We start from the raw sequence: 20,828 nt of genomic DNA, 5'->3' as shown, positions 1-20,828 counted from the left end.
AAGTCCAAACAATGTCGCTATTGCAATCATAGGTGTATAAGGAAGTCAAAACAACATTGAAGAAACGAGCCGTCTTAAATATTGTTGTGTTACAAGCAACTACGACCTTTAACCATTCCTAATAATGGGAGATGTAAAAGAAATCTCCATGAATCTTCAACGAGGTACCCCATCAAACTTTCTTGTTGTTTATAATGCGACAACCGAACGTTGACTATAGATTTTCATTTGGAGCTTTGTTATGTATTAAAGACTCTAGAAACCAGGCCTTCAACAATGAATTAGCCCCATAGGTCACTCTTTAGACCATCGAGTTGGGAAGTAGAATTTTCTATAGGAGGTTGAGATTCCATAAAGTTTCCATACACCACCTCTCCTACAAGAATGATAATTCCATTCTCAGAAGATTGACCTTCATCTTTTACAATGATTAAGCATCAGGATGTTCTGTGAAATACACCATGGCAAAAAAGAACTTTTCTGCAAAAAAAAAAAAAGGTCACTTGTCACGTTAAGAAATGAAAAGAAGAAAAGTAATAAATTGCTTAAATGAATAAATATATAATAAATGGAGTGGAAATGGTGACCACCCTTACAAGCTACACAATCACCCACATAGGGACTGTGTCTAGCAAAAGTTAGATCATTGTTGGCGGAGCTGGTAACCACCCCTGCAGGTTACATAGTCACCCACATACAGATTGTGTCTAGCAGGAATCAGATCATTGTTGGCGAAGTTGACGGCTACCAATGCAGGCTATACAGTCACCCACATAGAGGTTGTATTTAGCAGAAGTCAGATCGTTGTTGGCGGAGCTGGCAACCACCCCTGCAGACTACACAGTCACCCACATAGGGGTTGTGGTAGCAAGAATCAGATCATTGTTGCCGAAGCTAGTGACCACCCCTGCAGGCTACATAGTCACCCATATAGGGGTTGTGTCTATCCAAAGTCAAATCTTTATTGATGAAGCTGACAACACCCTTGCAGGCTACACAGTCACTCACATAAGAACCATGTCTAACAAGAGTTAGATCTATTAGGATTGGTGTCCTAATTCTCCCAGAGTCTCATAGTTTGTAAACTTTGTACACATTGTTATGAATAAAATAAGAGTTATTTTATTTTTTATTTACTGATATCCAATAAACAAAGATTCGTGGTTATTGTATGTAAACTTAAGCATATATATGAGATAAACAAGTGGACCATGTCTTAAGTAATAAACTAAAAGAACTGTAGTATAAGGATTAAGGAGTGATACCTTATCTTGGTGGAACCATGGATACAGCCTGCTTTGTAGAGGTTTACAAGTGTTGTGAACTACTACAAATGGTCTGATCCTGACCATTCATGTGGAGACATGCGAGCGAGGATGTCCTATACAAAGAGTTTGTATAAGACCAGACCACGAGATGATTCGTCTCTTTATATAACGTCGTTGATACTTGAGACTTACATCTCACTTAAACGACCATAGGTGACATGACCTTAATCCTGAGTGCTTTGGAAACTCCTACCTTTGAAGGAGGTCCTTTGATTAGTAAATGTGAGAGTGGCCAGATTGCCAACTCAACAAGCCTACCTTTTGTGGATTTGTCTTATTGGGGAGCTGGGAACTCAGTTACAAAAGAAGGAATTCACTCCTTCCTCAAAGCAGGGGTAAGTAGATAGATTACTCCCTTAAGGGCTGATTCCGGGTCTTGAACATAATGAGAGGACTCGATCATAGTAGGACTATGACTTATGTTCATGAGATGAAATATTAATGTAAATATGATAGAAAAAGAACCAAAGTTTGTATGTTTTATGAGATGAAAAAAAACTATAGGTTATAAATATTATATGGTAAGTTGGTTATCATATTTATAATAATATTAATTATTTGATAATTAAATCTTTTTCTCTAATAGTCGATTGAGTGGGAGGTTATTGGTGATTTTATGGTAACTGTGAGATAAAAGGAAAAATGTTTTCCTAAATTATGGGGTTACTTGATTTGGAAAGAACTCACGATAAAGCTATCAAGTGTAAGTATTGAAGAAAATAAGAACTGAGATTTCCATGAGCAGCGGAACAAGACTATTCCAAATTACAATCATGAATGAACATATATTTATAGTCAACTTTAATACAAATGTTTATGTGATTCATACAGAAATTACAGCATTAATAATACACATGAACAGAGAGTAAAACTCTACGCACAAAGGCAAAAGCGTCTCCATGCTCCGTTGCGCGATCGCTCGAACAACAACGACCATGAACACTCAATCTACACGGCCGCAACACCATTTGAACACAGCACGAACACTTCGCTCTCGTCTTCAACAATCTCCTCGGTCACGAACTCTTCCACAACACGAACGGCCTCCATAGCACCACATACGGCCTCCACAAAACCTCGACGGTGTCGAGTTGAGTTTGACACTACCAACAAGCGACCTTGGTATTCTCGGTGTGAGAATCCACAAGGTGGGCTCTGTTCGGACTTGGTATGAGGCAGACGAATGGTAACAACGATCGCGTACAAGACTGGGCAAGTGGGAGATGACGGAGACCTATCGTATAGGTCGATGCCCAATCGCTTAGATAAAGCTATGCGATCGTCTAGCAAAAGCTATGCGATCGTTTAGCTCTATCGTTTAGCTCGGTCTATCGCCTATAGACTCTACACGATCGTTTATCTTAGGCCAGCAATCGTTTAGTAAATATTATAAACCTCTTGCCTTCAAGGCATGAGTCACACATCGGCAAGGAGTTTTCTTCTAAACTCTTTAGAAGTCCACTTTTCACCAACTGCTCAATCCTATTAAGGTTGATGTGACCTAACCTTAGATGCAAAGGATGAGCGTTTTCTTTAGGAGAAACCTTTGGTCTTTTAGCTGTTGTTGCCGTACTGGACATTTCAGTGTTAAACAAGGCTTTTATGACTAACGGCCTTAGTACATATAAGTTATTTTCCATCAAACCATAACCAATCTTCATTCCATTCTTGAAAATAAACACTTTATTCTCAGAAAAGAAGACGGTGTAACCTTGTTCAACGAGACAAGAAACCGAGATTAAGTTCCTCTTAATATGAGGAACTACAAAAACATTATCCAATAACAGATAACATTTCTTGTCAATAAATAATTTCAGCCTACCTACAGCAATAGTTGAAACAACCTCATCAGTACCGACTCAAAGAGTCATCTCTCCCTTTGGCAACGTTTGCCAGGAACTGAATCCTTGGTAAGAGGAACTGACATGATTGGTAGTACCTGAATCAAGGATTAGGCAGAATCATCATTCTCTACCAGACATATCTTCAAGACCAATAAATCATATTTACTGTCTCGTCTCCTCTTTTGGAGAGTTGTGGGATGGAGGTCGTTTGCCACGAAATTCGTTTCACACGATTCTTTCCACTGTAAGTAATCGGTCATTTTTAAAAGCTTTAAACGGAATTACTAACGAGTTGCTGAAAAGAAAAATGCATTGACCTACGTTAGGTTTTAAGCAAATACCCATTGTAAAACAAAACAACATCCAATAAGATTTTAGCAAAACTAACATGAACCCCGTGTGACATCTAGTTTCACAATGACGCTTCAAAGGTTTAGGACAAAAGCCGCCTAAGGGAGGTCAGTTATCTCTCCTCTGAATTGAGAATATCTCAACCAGTCATTAATACCAGAACAACTCTTGCTCCTATAACGACCAGCCATCATTGATTTGGCCAAGAGATCATTAACTTACTTAACAATCTCCCGTAAGTGTGACCCGCCATTTTAAGCCCTAGAGATCCATGATAACGGGCAGAAATGCACGTTATTACAGTGCCAAGTTATTAAACAATGAAGGTTTGCATTGATAAAATATGCTAGATTGTGTCCAAAAAGCATTAAGTCTATAACATTGCGGTCGCATGCGTCCATCACATAGAAACAGTTAAATTTTGTATTTTTATGCAGAATATGCATTGACACAAGGCGGAAAGCACGATCACAAGAAATCAACGGACGAGCGCAGCATTATCGCAAGGCTTTGCGGTGATTTGTGCTCGCAATCATCTGCTCAAAAAGGATTGTCGCATAGAGTCGGCGCAACTTGGTGGGCGCATTTGGGTGAAAAGCATAATTAATCACGATGGGACAGAAAGCTGATGACGGTCAAATCCAAATTAAGTTGACAAGCCGCTAACGATAACAAGTACATTCAGCTTTTCAGTGACAAATATTTGGCACATCAGTCAAAGAATTAAAGCCATCCCATCTGTACAATCATAAGAGAGAAGTCACCTTTCACCCCGAAGCTCTATAAATATCGAAGGCAACCTTCAGAAAAGATGTTGAGCTAGTTCAGCTAGTATAGCTGTTCAACCCGTTCAGCAAGTTCGGAGAGTTAGAGAATTTTCCTTTAGATAGTTTAGCCTTGTTCTTAGATTTTCTTTTATTTTAAGGCAGAAACGAGATTGTGTCGATAGATCGTTCCGATGAACTTGGGAGAATGTCAGAAGCTTCAAGATCAGAGAGAGGGCCAGCTCCTGCGGAAGCAGGAATATCTTTTGAACAAAATAGAGTTGACAGTGTAAAGGCCTTAGGAAGCAAGGGATTGCTACCAGACTCTCTATCCTTAACTTCCATTGTCATTTTGTACTCAAACTTATCTATAGAAATGGAATTTACTTCTTATATCTGTTCACTCTCTGTTTATCACGCATGAGTAGCTAAATTTGTCGAATGGGTTGAGAAGTACTTAGCTAGCTTAATTGGGGATATTCACTCTATGCAATTATCTTGTATTATGTATGCTTCATTCGTCCATTAGAGATACTCGGGAGGGTAGTCTAAGAACAAGATCTAGGCTTGGAAAAGTCAGGTTAGAATCGAGGCTCGGGAGAGTCAGATTAGAACGCATAATCAAGAGATAGGAGCTTAGGAATAAGCACTGTTTGCTATTAACACATCGCATGCATCCTAGAGATAGGATATGATTATGTGCAGTCACCTACACATGCGTCCTAAACTTAGGAGCACCGCATTTGCATTGGAAAATAAATTGTTGTTGCATGAGTGTAGCATGATCGCATAGTCTGACACATTCCCAGGAAATGCTAGCTAAAGACCTTCTCAACCCGTTCCTCCGCATACTCAGTGTATCTACGCATAATCTAACTTTTCTCAACTCCACCGCATTTATTTATTTTATTACCACAACCAACAACACCAAACAACTATTTGAGTTACCGGTTACCGCAAAGTTCTCCTAAAAATTACCACCACATACCGTTTTCCCATGTCCCTAAGCTCGACCCTAGACTTATCAAGAAACTCAGTAGGGTTTATACTTGGATTCCACTGAGAAAACTTGTTGCTCAACGCATTTCCATCACCGCATCTCATTTCATATTTTTACTTCATAAAATAACGCATCAGCCCGTCCAAAAGGCCAATCCTAAGGCAAAAAATCCGATTGGGAAAAAACCTAAAGTGACCCTATCCATTTCTAGAGTTCACCTTGATATTGACCAACTACACAAAAACCATCCTAAGGGGGCCACTTCCAGGGCGACACGAGGGCGTATAGAATGATCTGACGGTGTGAACCAATGACAGAGACCATAGGACGTGTTGACACACACCCTTCATCCACTTACTATAAATACTCTCTCCATCCACCTTGATATTGACTCATGCAAACACCATCCGAAGGGGGATGCATCCTGGGCATCTCGAGGCCAAGCATGAATCTCACGGTGTGAACATACAGGGAGAAACGTGAGTGGAATCATAGACATATCTGATACGTCTCTTCCTCCCACTGAGTATTTTATAACCTAGTGTTTAGCTTACTTAGAAAAAACACGGCTAAGGATTTTAACTAAGTGACTTTTAGGTTTTTCCAAGAGTAACATTTACTTTGGATAGTTAAACAACTTTTGATCGTCATCTATTAAACTCTTTAACGGAGTCTTTGACCAAAACGTCGCATGCTTGTTGAAAATCTATCTAATTCACCTTTCCAGGTAGGTTCCCAGGTAGGGATGTTACGTTTCCATCAACTTAAGAACCCCAACCTAGCCAGAACCCGCCTTAGACAAAAAGTCCCTTATAGAAAGGTTTACAACAAATTTAATCTTTTATTCAACCAATTTAATCCTATTAAACTGATTTTAAAAGATTAATCTAGGTTACTAAACTCTTTAGAACCACTTGAACTTAGGTCTATCTCAATCCAATTTTAAAACCCTTTTAAAAAATTTGAGTTCACCCTAAGTTCGCATGCAACTCTAAATTATTGATTTTTGGTCTAATTTCCTTTATAACACTTATAAACGGAAACAACCACAATGCTAAGCTAACACATGCAAGATTATAAACAGCCTAAGTATCATGCTCAATGCATTGTCCATTCATTGCTATTTCTTTTATATAACACTTATATAAAACAACAATGAAACAAGCAAAACATGCTTCCATTCACCCTTAGACTATAACACTTATAATAAAAGGACGATGCATGATAATGCTCAATGCATGCAAAATATAACTCTTATATTTCATGATGCATGTGCATGCTTTCAAGTAATTTCTTCATGCAATATTATAATAATTATAATACCAGATGCATGAATAATTGCACAACCTAAGGTGGATTTTTAACTATATGACAAACACATTGGCATATAAACACCATACATCACATGTATAAGTAATAAAAGTTGATGAACTGGGTAAAATTGCCTTAAAACATAAAAAGGAAAGCTAACTGTTACAAAGACAAGGAGTCACCGGTTCAAACAGGCGAACTGGGTCTTGAACCGCCTGGCAAAGCATCGCTTCTCCAACCATCGTGTACTAAGCATCCGCGATCGTCTACACGATAAAACAAACTCTTCGTTCTATCGCTTACTAGCGCTCCCAGAGTTAAACGATCGTTTAGCATTTACTATACGATCATCCAGAAAAATACAAATGATCATTTAGCTATTAATACACGATCGTGTACCTTTACTAAGCGATGAAACCTGAAGTACAAGATCGCTTAGTGCGCTCCGCACGATGCCCGCCTTTCGTGATCATCTAAGTGACTATGATGCCGCGAAGCACCATCACCTAATCGATTTCTTAGCTAGCGTCTCTATATCACATACGCATGATCGCATAGGTAGTAACTAAGCGATGAAGCTTGCTAACTACACGATCGTCTAGCAAGTGCCTTCTACTAAACGACGAGCATCGCATGCTCCCACTATGATCATCTACCTCCAGCGCCTACGCGATCGCACAACCAACGCTACACGATATGGTAAACGATTTACCTCATCGCTTAGCATTAGCTAAATGATCGATTAGAAAATACTACATGATCGTCTAGAAAAATCTACTAAACGATCGCTTAGTTAAATCCCAACGATCGTTTACCCGTGGCTACATGATCCGACCAATGCTTGATCTTCTTCTTCATTGAGAACTGCATCGCCATGCGCTGAAGCTTCATCACGAACAACTCGATGAACTCGAATTTTTCAAATTATAGACTAGATTGCAAAGTTAATTTTGAAACACAGGGGCCCTTACAATTAACACTTTGTAATATCGAAAGCTTTAACAAAAAGGCAATCAAACCCGAAATGTTCATCAAAATCATCCATAAATGCAGAAACGGTTAACTACAAATGCAGAAACCCACCGCGACTGAAAAATGCGTTCAACTCATATTTGTAATTTGGAATATCAGAGAATCTGGCTCTGATACCAATTGAAGGAAATCGGAACTGAAATTTCCATGAGCAGCGGAACAAGACTATTCCAAATTACAATCATGAATGAACATATATTTACAGTTGACTTCAATACAAACGGTTATGCGATTCATACAGAAATTATAACATTAATAATACACACGAACAGAGAGTAAAGCTCTACGCACAAAGGCAAAAGCGTCTCCACGCTCCGTTGCATGACCGCTCGAACAACAGCGACCACAAACACTCGATCTACACGACCGCAACACCACACGAACACTTCGCATTCATCCTCAACAATTTCCTCAGTCACGAACTCTTCTGCAACATGAACGGCCTCCACAGCACCATGAACGACCTTCACAAAACCTCGACGATGTCGAGTTGAGTCCGACACCACCAACAAAGCGACCTTGGTAGTCTCAGTGTGAGAATCCAGAGGGTGGGATCTGTTCGAACTTGGTATGAGGCAGACGAATGGAGGAAACAACGATCACGTACACGACTAAGCAAGTGGGAGATGGCGGAGACCTATCGTATAGGTCGATGCCCAATCGCTTAGATAAAGCTATGTGATCGTCTAGCAAAAGCTATGCGATCGTTTAGCTCGGTCTGTCACCTACAAACTCTACACGATCGTTTACATTGGGCCAACGTTCGTCTAGCAAAGCTATGCGATCATTTAGTAAATACTAGACGATCGTTTAGCTCACACCTGCACGATCGTTTAGCTCGTCTGGCCGTCGTTTAGTAAATCTGTATTTACTTGACGACTCGTGAGTTTCTTTGTGCGAGAGAAAACTCAAAAAATCTTTTCAAACTTTTGTTTAAAAAAAAATCATTTCAAAATAGGAAACCACTTTCCTTTTAAACTCACGGTTACCATGATCTAATAACCACCCACTACTTTGGTTATTTAAAAGAAAAAGAATTAATTATCCAATAATTAATATTATTATAAATATAAATGATAACCAACTTATCATACTATATTTATAACCTATAGTTTTAATATTTCATCTCATGAAACATATAAACCATAGTTCTTTTTCTATTCCATGGTACTTAATGTAAATCTCATTTACATCAATCCTCCACTAGATGTATCTTATACATCATACCGATTATATCATATATAACCAAGATACCTTTTATCAATTTAAACATTTCAAATCAACACCAAGAACTAATCCTCAACAGAATCCAAGCTACCAAGGGGACTTCATGGACCTATAGCTCTGAAGCTCCAACAGTACGTGAATAACTGACTAAACTCTTTAGTCACGGGATCCACCATCCGTTAACTGCCAGGCACTTCACTAAAGACCGACAGCTGAACTCTCCTCACTATAGATATATTACGTGTCCATCTTAACCAATCAGCTGTGCGACAACCCTTCACAGATCGCTCGTAAGTACAGCTGGGCCAATAAGCGTTATGCCCCTAAGTTACATCTGTCTCCTTAAGTACCACTGATCCCTCTAATGAACATAAGTCATAATCCTATTATGACTGAGTCTTCTCTTCCAAAGTGAAGCTATGGCCACTATGTTCAAGCCCTGGAATCAGCCCTTAAGGGAGTAATCTCTGTACTTATCCCTACTTCAAGAATTCTATCTTGTGGATTGAGTTTCCAGCTCCCAGATCAGACAAGTCCCCAAAAAAGTAGGCATATTGAGTTGGCAATCTGGCCACTCTCATCCATACTAATCAAAGGACTGCCCTCAAAGGTAGGAGTTCCCAAAACACTCAGGATTGAGGTCGTGTCACCTATGGTCGTTTAGGTGAGATGCAAGTCTCTAGTATCAACGGCGTTATATACAGAGTCTAGTCATCTCGTGGTCCAGGTCTTATACAAACTCTTTGTATAGGACACCCTCGCTCTACGTCTCCACACAAATGGTCAATATCTACCATCTATAGTAGATTACAATACTTGCAAACCTCTACAAAGCGGGTCGTATCCGTAGTGTCACCAGGATCAGGTATCCCACCTTAATCCTTATACTACAGACCAATTTAGGTTATCAGTTAAGGCATGATCCACTTGTATATCACATATACATGCTTAAGTTCACATAAGATAACCAAAGGAGGTTTGTTTATTGGATATGAGTAAATTCCAGAATTAGATAACACTTATTTATTCTTTGAACAATGTGTATCTTTACAAAACAACGAGACTCCGAGAGAATTAGGATACCAATCCCAACAAGTGTTTCACTAAGCGATAGCTATAGAGAGACTAAATGATTGCGGAGTTTGACTATACGATAGTTCATCAGCTGATCGTAGCTAAACGATCGTGTGGCTTTGTCTATATGATAGGCTGCCATCTACTACACGATCGAGCACATCGTCTATACGATAGACACGTCCTATCTCCCATTGCTCGATCGTCTACACGATTGTTGTCCTCTAGTCTTTTCCTCTAACCAAGATCATACAGAGCCCACAACTCCTAGATTCTCACATCGAGAATACTAAGGTAACCATTGTGGTGGTGTCCTCACTCAACTCGATTGGTTTCAAGGAGCCGTTGGCCGTTCGTTGTGTTCGTACTGTTGATCGTGTTGTGCACCGGTCGTTGCGTTCATGTTGCTGTTCTTGGACGCATTGGATTGATCAAGGGAGTTTGAAGAATGGTTCTTCAAAGATACGCATGCTCTATCCCTTGATACTCTTGTTAGCATGCTGTAATTTTGTGTTGTGCATGATCTGTTAGTTTCCGTTCTTGTACTATAATTGTATATATTCAATTTCGAATGAAATTTGGAACGATCCTTCCGCTGTTCATAGAAATTCTCATACTTGATTTCCTTCAATTAGTATCAGAGCCAGGTTGTTCTGATATTCCAAATTTCACTTCTATTTTGAACTTCTTTTACAGTCATGGTGGATTTTAAGGTTTTTGCATTGCATTTAAGTGTTAAATGCGTTTTTGGATGTGTTGATGAATGTTTACGAGTTAATTGCCTCTGTTTAAAGCTTTCTTTAAAGTTACAAAATGTTAACTTGTAAGGGCCCCTGCATTTTTGGGCATAATTAACAAGCAATCGAGTCTATAATTCAAATTGTTTGAGTTTTTGAAGTCATTCGTGATGAAGTTTCGAAGCATGGAGATGCGGTTCTCATCGAGGAAGAAGACCAAAGTTTGGTCGTATCATGTAGCCTCAGGTAAACGATCGTTGAGAATTGGCTAAACGATCGTGTAGAAAATTTCTGTGTGATCGTGTAGTATTTACTAAATGATTGTTTAGCTAATGCTAAACGATGGGGTAAAGCGTTTACTCTATCGCGTAGCATTGGTTGCTCGATCGCGTGAACGTTGGAGGTAAACGATCGTACAGAGCATTTGATGCTCATCGTTTAATAAAAGGCGTGCGCACGAAACGATCATGTAGTTAGCATGCTTCACCGCATAGTTACTGACTACACAATCACACAGTATACGATACATCAGCGCTTGCTTAGCAATCGTTTAGACGATTGTGCTTCACCACATCGTTGTCATTTAGTCGATCGCTTAAGGCTTGCATTGCATGATGTGCACGACATGATTGCGTGACCTCATGCTTCATCGCGTGACCTCATGGATTCAGACTTATGTAATTTTATTCTATAAAAATGAAATTGGGGCAATCCCACTTCTATAGTGGAGCTCATAGTTCCTTCATTTAAACCATTTAATATGAGATATTATTTGGGTAAATATTTATTAATATTAAATATTATTAAATATTTAATTAAAAATCTTTGTAGAACCGTTATCTCAATATGATTAGGAATACCCATTGAGTGTTAGGTTGTGTCTCCTAAAACTTGCCGTTTATAAAGTTAAACATATTCTATTATCAATAAAGATGTTATTCAACATTTCTTCAATAAAGTTGTTACTGAATCTATAAATTGCATTTGTAAAGTCTAATCCAATAAAATAAGATCAATGGCTATTATATGAATACTTGAACTTTATGTAGAGACATAAAGATGGATCAAGTTCGAGTAAATAGCCAAAACGGTCTATAAGGTTGGATGCCTTATCGGTCCACTCTGTAGTTGTTACAATTTATTGTAAAGTTGCTACAAACGAATTGATCCTGATTCGTTCATGTATTGACATGAGGAGCGGGGGCATCTTATGCAATGAGTTTGCATAAGATCGGACCAAGAAATAAGTCACTCTTACTTTATAACATTGTTTACTGTTTAAGACTGACTATATTGCTTAGATGACCTAGGCAACCCGATCTTAATCCTGAGCTAACTATGAACTCCTGTTTATTCGGGATTATCCTTAGATTTACATTGGTGAAGGTTGGCTCAATAGCACCGGCTCAATAAGCCTCCCATTTCAGTGGTAAGACCAGGTAGATAGCTTGGGACATAGGGTGCAATAAGAAATTCACGCCTACTCAGTTTAGGGATAGAAGAAAGATTGTTCTCTTAAGTACTGAATCCAAGTCTTCAACAAGGGGCCCCACCCTCTCATTGGTCCGAGAGGGATCTGGTTTAGTGATTGGATCACAAACCAATTATTCATTAAAGGATCGGTGGAACTTAAGGAGCAAGACATAATACCAGTTTAAAACAACATATTGACCCAGTCGTTATTACGAACAACCTATGAATGATTGACTTACTGATTGTTATTAAATCAAGTGGACACAAATATATCTATAGTGAGGAGAGTGCAACTATCGAGCTATAGTGGTGTGACATGATAATTAACAAATACTGATTAATTTGGTCTAAAGAGTTTTAGCCAATTAATCTTAAATTGTTTGAGCTCATGATCTGTAGGTCTATAAGGTCCCTCTATTAGCTTGTAAAATATGAACACCTTAAACTAATAAATTGAATGAATTTGGAATGATATCAATTTGAATGGTTCAAATTGAGTTTCCGTTCGAAAATATTCAAATTGAAATAAGGGTTTGAATTTGATTAGTTTAAAATTCAAATTATGGTTTGAATAATTATATTTGATATAATTAACGTTTAATTTATTGAAACTAAATGAAATTAGAAAGTTTATAATATTTAAATAATGATTTAAATATTAATTACATGAATACGATTCTTGATTAAAATTGGGTGTGTGATTAATTTAATATTTGATATTAAATTATTTAACTAATTAAAAATCAAATTAATTTTCAATTTCAATTCAATTTAAGAAATTGAATTTTGATGTTTTAGATATAATTAATTATGAATTGATTAAATCAAATTTTAGTTAATTTTGGTACTAATTAAAATTTGAAATTGAATACAAAAAAATTTGAGAACTTGGTTTGAATGGGTTTTCCCCACATTTTACACCAAATAGGAGATGTTCCTCCCAACTTTACACACAAATCTCACATCTTCATGAAGTTGCTGCTGGCATTAAACTATTTTTGAGTGCTTACATGCACTTTGTGTATAAAAGCTCTGAAATTGGAGATTAGATGCTAGAGATTTTCTGAGTTCTTGAGAAGACTGCTGCAAAAATTCATCTCCACCAAAACCCTTTACAAATTCACTCTAATTGGATTTCCACACTTAAATTCAAGGCTGAGAATAGTAGAGAATATCTCTTGGTAGTTCACTGGAGAATCGGAGCTAAAATCACGTGAAAAGTAGCTTGGATTTGAGAGAATTCATCAAAGGTATGTTCATAAGAAACCCTCTTTTGATTTCCTATCAAAACATGCTTTAGAACTCAAATTAAATGTAATTAGAGTGCTTATTGATTTTGTTTACTTCTGTTACATGCTAGTATATCCTATTATAGAGTTCTATAAATATGGCTATTAGAAGCCCTCATAGAACATACTCTCTATAATAATAATCTCTACGATTACTCTAAAACTTTCCCTCTAGAAATTCTCTATATTTTCTTAGAAAAGTTCTAAGAAAATTCTTCTTCCCCATTCCCTCTATTCTTTCAAGAAGCGGTTCCCACTAGTTGGATCCTTAACAGAGTCATAGCAAGGAAGATCTTGTGAAATTTGCAGAATCTAAGAAAAAAATTACCAGTTTCAAGAGAAGATTTTGTTGCAGTCACATGTCGACAACAATATGGTCCTTAATCTTTTTCTTGTTTACTTGTATTTAATTGTTTCAAGAAATCAAAGAAATCGATGACTTTTTAATTGTTTCAAGAAATCAAACAAATCAAATTTTTTTATCTTTTGAAAAGAAAGTTGGGAATATTATATATATTACAATAGATATCTAATGCTTAATGGCATTCTCCCACTAACCCCATGTATATTTATGCACGTTGTCCATCTGTCCTACAGTTACAAACTCTTAGTGTCCATGTAATTCCATCTCATATTCACCAAATTGCTTATAAATAATAGCATTTGGGGGATTTAAGAGTAATGCATTTTTGGTGAATTTTGAAGAGACTTTTTAGAGAGAAATTTATAAAAAGAATTTCATAATTTTCAATTTTCTCTAATTTCTCATATTTTGTTGTTTTATTTTATTTATTTATTCATATATTATGTTATATTTATTTTAATATCATATTTTCTCTATATATGTGTCCCCGTTGTGTCTCATGTTTTCTCAATTTTACAACATGTTATTAGCATGAACTCCTATCATTTCTCCCACTAAAGCTCTAAAGCTATGTCGTTTTCCCTCTCTTCATTATAATTAATAAATTAAATGTTTGTTTTGCATGTTTGATATATATTAAATTTCTAAATACAATGTTTTGTGATACTCTTACCATGACAAATCTTATAAAACTTGAATTTGTAGCATTTGATATTATTTGTAATAATTATTTGTCATGGGTGCTTGATGCCGAAATACACCTATATGCCTTAAAGATATGGTCATTAGAAAACAATTATGTTTCATAAAACTCGTTATGAATGGATAAATTTGAGGCTCCAAAATTTTAAATCAGTAAGTGATTAAAACTCCGTATTATTTAAAATTAGTTCAAAATTTTTGTTATGTAGAGAGAAAATTACTAATGCAGATATATTGGAGAAGATATTTTCTACATTTCATGTCTTGAATATGCTCCTACAGCAGAATATCGAGAGAAAATTTTAAAACAATATTCAGAACTACTTTCATGTCTTCTCGTGGCTGAACAAAATAACGAGTTATTGATTAAAAAAACATATGAATCTTAGCCAACTATGCAATAACACTCCCTAAAGTGAATGTTGTGAATTTTAATAACCGTGGATAAAAAATCATGAATCTCGACCAACTAGAGCAACACCAATCCCTGAAGTGAATATTGTGAATCTTAATAATCATGGTCGAGGTCATGGTCGTGGTCGAGGTCGTGACTATGGCAGAGGAAGAAATAATTATTCTTTTTGTGGTGATCATTATAATCATCCAAATTTCAAAAAAAACTACACGAATGATGATCATAAAAAAAATAAAATAAAATAAAATAAAAAATAAAGCTCCACAAGATAAGAGTTCAAAAAATATTTAATAGAAATGCTTCTGATATGGTATTATTGGGCATTGGGCACGTATATGTCGTACATCAAAATATTTAATTGACTTTATCACGCTTCTCTGAAGGAAAAAAGGGAAAATGTGGAAGCTCCTACTAGGATAACCATATATTTGACCCATCTAATATGACAAATTTGGATGTGACAGATTTCTTTAAATCTCTTGAAGAGAAAACTAGAACAATTGATGGCATGGCAAGTGTTCTTTTGATTTTGAAAATATTTAGAATTAATGTTTTTTAGAATCTTTCATGTTATTTTTAGCTAAGATTGAACTTTTAATATTCAAAGTTTTGTTTCTCTTATTGTAATTATTTTGTTTAATGAAGAAGCATAGACAATTTCCATATGTTGAGTGACTAAAAACTGAGGAATGAAGATATATGTCTGGCAGACATTGCAACTACACAAACAATACTTACAAGTAGAAAATATTTTTCTAAAATGACAATGTTGGAAACAAAAGTCAATATAATATCAGATTCTGCAAACCTAATTGAAGGATTTGGAAAAGTAAATATTATTTCCTAGAGGAACAAAATATACAATTAACAATGTGTTACTCTCTAGTCAATAAAAGAGGAATCTACTAAGTTTTAAAGATATACCTTGCAACGGTTACCATATCGGGACTAATAGTAAGAATTAAATGGAGATTCTTTATATCATATCTATAGTTTCACATGAAAAATGTATACTGGAAAAGTTGTCTGCTTTAGCTTCTAGATTACATTGTACTCATATACGAGAAATTGAAACATATGCAATAATGAACCTTAAGTTCATGAATCCATATATATTTACATTTTGGCATGACCGATTGGGTCATCTAGTGTCTATAATGATGAGAAGAATTATTAATAATTTACATGGACATTCATTGAAGAGCTAGAAGATTCATCAATCTAATGAATTATTATATGATGTTTGCTCTCAAAACACACTAATAATTAGACCTTCATCAACTAAAGTGAGAATTGAATTACCTACATTTTTTGAACAAATTCATGCTGATATATGAGAACCTATTAACCCACCAAGTGGACTATTTAGATATTTTATAGTATTAGTAGACGCATCCAGTAGATGGTCACACTTGCTTATTATCAAGTCGAAACCTTGTGTTTGCAAGATTACTTGCTCAGATAATTAAGTTAAGAGCACAATTTTCTAATTATATAATTAGAATTATTCATCTTGATAATGCATGTGAATCTACATCTCAAGCTTTTGATAATTATTGTATGTCAACTAAGATAAGTGTCAAACATCATGTAGCTCATCTTCATACACAAAATGGTTTAGAATAATCATTTATAAAATGTTTCCAATTAATTGCTAGACCGTTTCTTATAAGAGTTAAGCTTCCTACATCTGTATGGGGTCATGCTATTTTGCATGTTGCGTCACCTATATGTATTAGGCCACTAACTTATTATAAGTACTTACCATTACAATTAGCTTATAGCTATGAGCCACACATATCCCATTTAAGAATTTTTAGATGTTCAATTCCAATTACTCCACCACAACGTACTAAGTGTTAGAGTGTATGCCCTAAAGCCTCGTAGTTTTATGTTAGTTGAATAAATGGTTGATTAATTATATATTACTTATCCAATAATCTGTTAACCTAAGATCCAAGGTTATCTGATGTAACTTAAACATGTATGTGGAGACATACAAGTGGATCATGTTTAAGTGATAACCTAAATGGTCTGTAGTATATGGATAAGTTTTGGTGCCTTATCCTGGTAACACTATTGATATGACCCACTTTGTAGTTATTACAATTGGTGTAAGTACTACAAATGATCTAATCCTGATCATTCTTATGGAGTCATGTGAGTAGGGGTATCTATACAAAAGAGTTTGTATAAAGACTGGACAACGAAATGTTAAGTCTTTCTTTATAAATTCATTGTTAGAAGAGAATTACATTTCACTAGGATGACCATAGGTGACTTGACCTTAATCCTAAGTGAGTTATGAACTCTTGCCTATGAGGGCAACCCTTGATTTGTATGGGTGAGAGTGACCAAATTCGCTGACTCAATAAGCCTACCATTTTGGGGATTCGTCTAATCAGGGAGCTAGGAACACAGCTACACAAGAAGAAAATCACTCCTTCCATATAATTAGGGTAAGAAGATAAATCTCTTCCTTAAAGGCTGATTTTGGTGCTTGAACAATAAGGTGTCTCACCCTCTCCCGGTCTGAGAGGGATTCGGTCATAGTTGGACTATGACTAATGGTTCATTAGAGGGATCAATGGTACTTAAGAAGTTAAATATAACTACAGGGGTAAAACGATAATTTGACCCAACTGTACTTACGAGCAATTTGTGAAGGGTCAACGCACTGTTGATTGGTTATATCCAATGGACAAATAAATATAACTATAATGTGAATAGTTCAGTTGTCGGTCTTTAGTAGAATGGTCGGCAATTAACGAATGTTGATTAATTTGATTAAAAGAGTTTAATCAATTAATCTCGTATCATTGGAGCTTCAATTTGTAGGTCCATGAGATCCCCTCGTTAGCTCAATGAGGACTAATGGGAATCAAATTAATTTTGGTGTGATTTGAATTATTCAAATTAATTAAAAGGAATTAATTGCATAAGATATAGTTAAATAATGTATTTTGATACATTATATAATATAATGTATATTGATATATTTTTATGAGAGAAATAAATATTAGAATATGATTCAAATATTAATTATATGAATATGATTCATATAATTTAATGTGAATATGATTCATATTAAATTTATATAGTTTTATGAGAGAAATAAATGTTTGAATATGATTCAAATATTAATTATATGAATATGATTCATATAGGAACTATATGTTAAAATTAACATGAATATGATTCATAATAAATTTATATATTTTATTGAGAGGTATCATAATTTGAATATGATTCAATTATTATTTATATGAATATGATTCGTATAAAAACTATAGGTTAAAATTAATATGAATGTGATTCATATTCATACCTTAGGTTATTTGAGAGAATAATAAACTATCATTTATGTTATATGTGATATAACATTAATTATAAGTTATATATGTTATATGTGATATAACATATAGTTTATATATATATTAAATGGTTAATATATGTATATTAAATTCAAAATTTTGAATTTAAATTTAATAAAATTAAAGGGGAGGGAGTTGTAACTCTCTCACCCAATTTAAACTGGGTAAGAGGGAGAGAGTTGTTCTCTCTCGTCCTCTCTCTGGTTTCTCTGACTCTCTGTGTTATGCGGATGAGTTTATACAAAGAATAAAATTTCTCTCAATTCTCTTCTCCTTCCCTCATGACAATTTTAAGTGAAAGCTCACACCTCTGCACGATTCTCATCCCTGAAAATAACGAAGAAGACCCCGTGGTGGTGCTCGATTGTAGTGTTCATGAGATAGAGAGAAGATGGCACGAATTGGAGAGGAACGTGAAGAATTGGTCTTCAAGGGTATGTGAAATCCTAACCCTTCTTCTTCTTTTTTATTAACGTAGTAGATTGCATGCTTAAGTTAATATTGTTTATTGTTTCCATCTCTTTGTATTTTTTTGTGTTGTAAAATGAGGTTTAGAGACCAATGCATTCAATTACTTCCGCTGCGGAAAATTCTAATCCCTTCACTAAGATGGGTGATAGCACCATAAAAGTGTTATGTTTTCTAACTTAATTTGGGCTCGTTTGTGGATTTTACATATTTATTATGCTATTTTATAGGTATTGAGTAACTAAGAGGTAGAATGGACCATGGGAGTCGAAATGGGACAAAAACGAACAAAAATGGAGCTCAATAGCATAACCATGAAGCAAGGAAGGAAAATGACCAAATTGCCCTTAAAGCTAGCACTGTTACTCTCCCTCTTATGTTGTACGTTATGGTGTCCACCCGAGAGCACCAATTTAGGGAGCATTGCAATGCTACCTTCGATCGTTGCAATGCTTCAAAGTTTGACAAACAAAAATACACGCACGCGTGTGAGAACGTAAAGCTAGTGTCACTATACTGAAGGCTTACGTTGCGGCAAGTAAGGCCAGTGTCATGACGCTGCAAGCGATGCTTGGCCACTTTTATAATAAGGTTTTTACCCGATTTTTAGGTCATTCTCTCGAGCTTTCAACCCAGAATCTAATTTTCTCTTCTCCTTTTCTCCTTTCCTCTGTAATTCTTGCTTCTTGGGAGTATTTTATTATTGTAAAGCTTATCTTGGACTGACTTGTGGCTAAGATGAGTTACTAGCTTAAGTCTAGCTAAAATCCATGGATCCATTATGAGGATTTTTGTTCTAGATCCATATTTCTCTTTGATTTTCTATGGTTCTTAAATGTATTTAAATTTTTATGCTTAAATGTAAGAGACTTGATCGACCATCATTCATTTTTTGATTGCTAGAGGTTAGGAATGCCCTAATGTGTTTTTAATCTCAAGGGGGCAAGGGTTAAGGCATGCTTGGGGTGTGAATTTAGGCTGTTGAATATAATCTTTTCACAAACATTTCATGATTAACTAATTTCAAGAACACAATCAATTAGTAACTTAGGCTATCCGCATTATTTATCGTCTTAGTTGAAACCATCGAGCTTAATATGATTGTTTGCTTGTTATGGACGCTATCGAACCCAAATAACTAAGCAATTAGTCTAATTAAGAAATTAACTAAAGTAAATGTGAGGTTTTCATGGATGCTATCAAACCAATTAATCATGCATCTACTTTGATTAAGTGATTAATTAGTAACTAAGGCGCTTGCCTTGGTTATCTGAGCAAGTTGATTAAGCATATTAAATCGAGAGAGATAATCCTTAGTAATTCCATGATCCATCGAATATTTGGTTGATCCTAAGTCCTGAGCTAGGTGTTTCTTTTACTTTTCCTGTACTTGATTTTCTTGCAATTTAAATTCTGCAATTATATTCCCGCATTTTATTTTCCTCTCATCGACATTCAGACCATTCCAAAACCCCTCAGTTATCGCTTTAACTATAAATCCTAATTATCTTGAATATACATTAGTGCTTCCCTAGGGATCAACCCAAATTTTCCGCTATTGCTATGCCATCATAGTAGTAGTGTTTAGTTTGGTATAATATAAATATTATTTGATCTTTAGTCTTTTGCAAGTGATGGTAAAAAGTTAAGATCAATGGATCCTCAAAGGAGGTTAGGAATATATGTTGGATTTGATTCCCCATCAATTATTAAATACCTTGAGCCCCTGATGGGTGATGTATTTACTTCATGATTTTTTTATTGTCATTTTAATGAAACAAATATTCCAACATTAGGAGGAGGAATTTAGAAGTTGGAGAAAGGAATTACATGGAATGCATCGTTGTTGTCTCATTTAGATTCCCATACAAATCAATGTGAACTTGAAGTTTATAAAATAATTCATTTATAAAATATAGAAAATCAATAACCAAATGCATTTATGGATGCTAAAAGAGTAGTAATTAAGTCACATATACCGACTACAAATGTTCCAATGAAAATTGATATTCTAACACAGTAAATTGTCATTGATTAGTTTGGAACATGCTAAAAGTATGGTAGACCGGTGGGTT

The sequence above is a fragment of the Benincasa hispida genome, chromosome 11 (assembly GCF_027475165.1).
Source record: "Benincasa hispida cultivar pf3 chromosome 11, pf3_genome.v1.1, whole genome shotgun sequence".
Classification (NCBI taxonomy): Eukaryota; Viridiplantae; Streptophyta; class Magnoliopsida; order Cucurbitales; family Cucurbitaceae; genus Benincasa; species Benincasa hispida.
The sequence above is the reverse complement of the archived record's forward strand: the minus strand, read 5'-3'. Positions refer to the sequence as shown.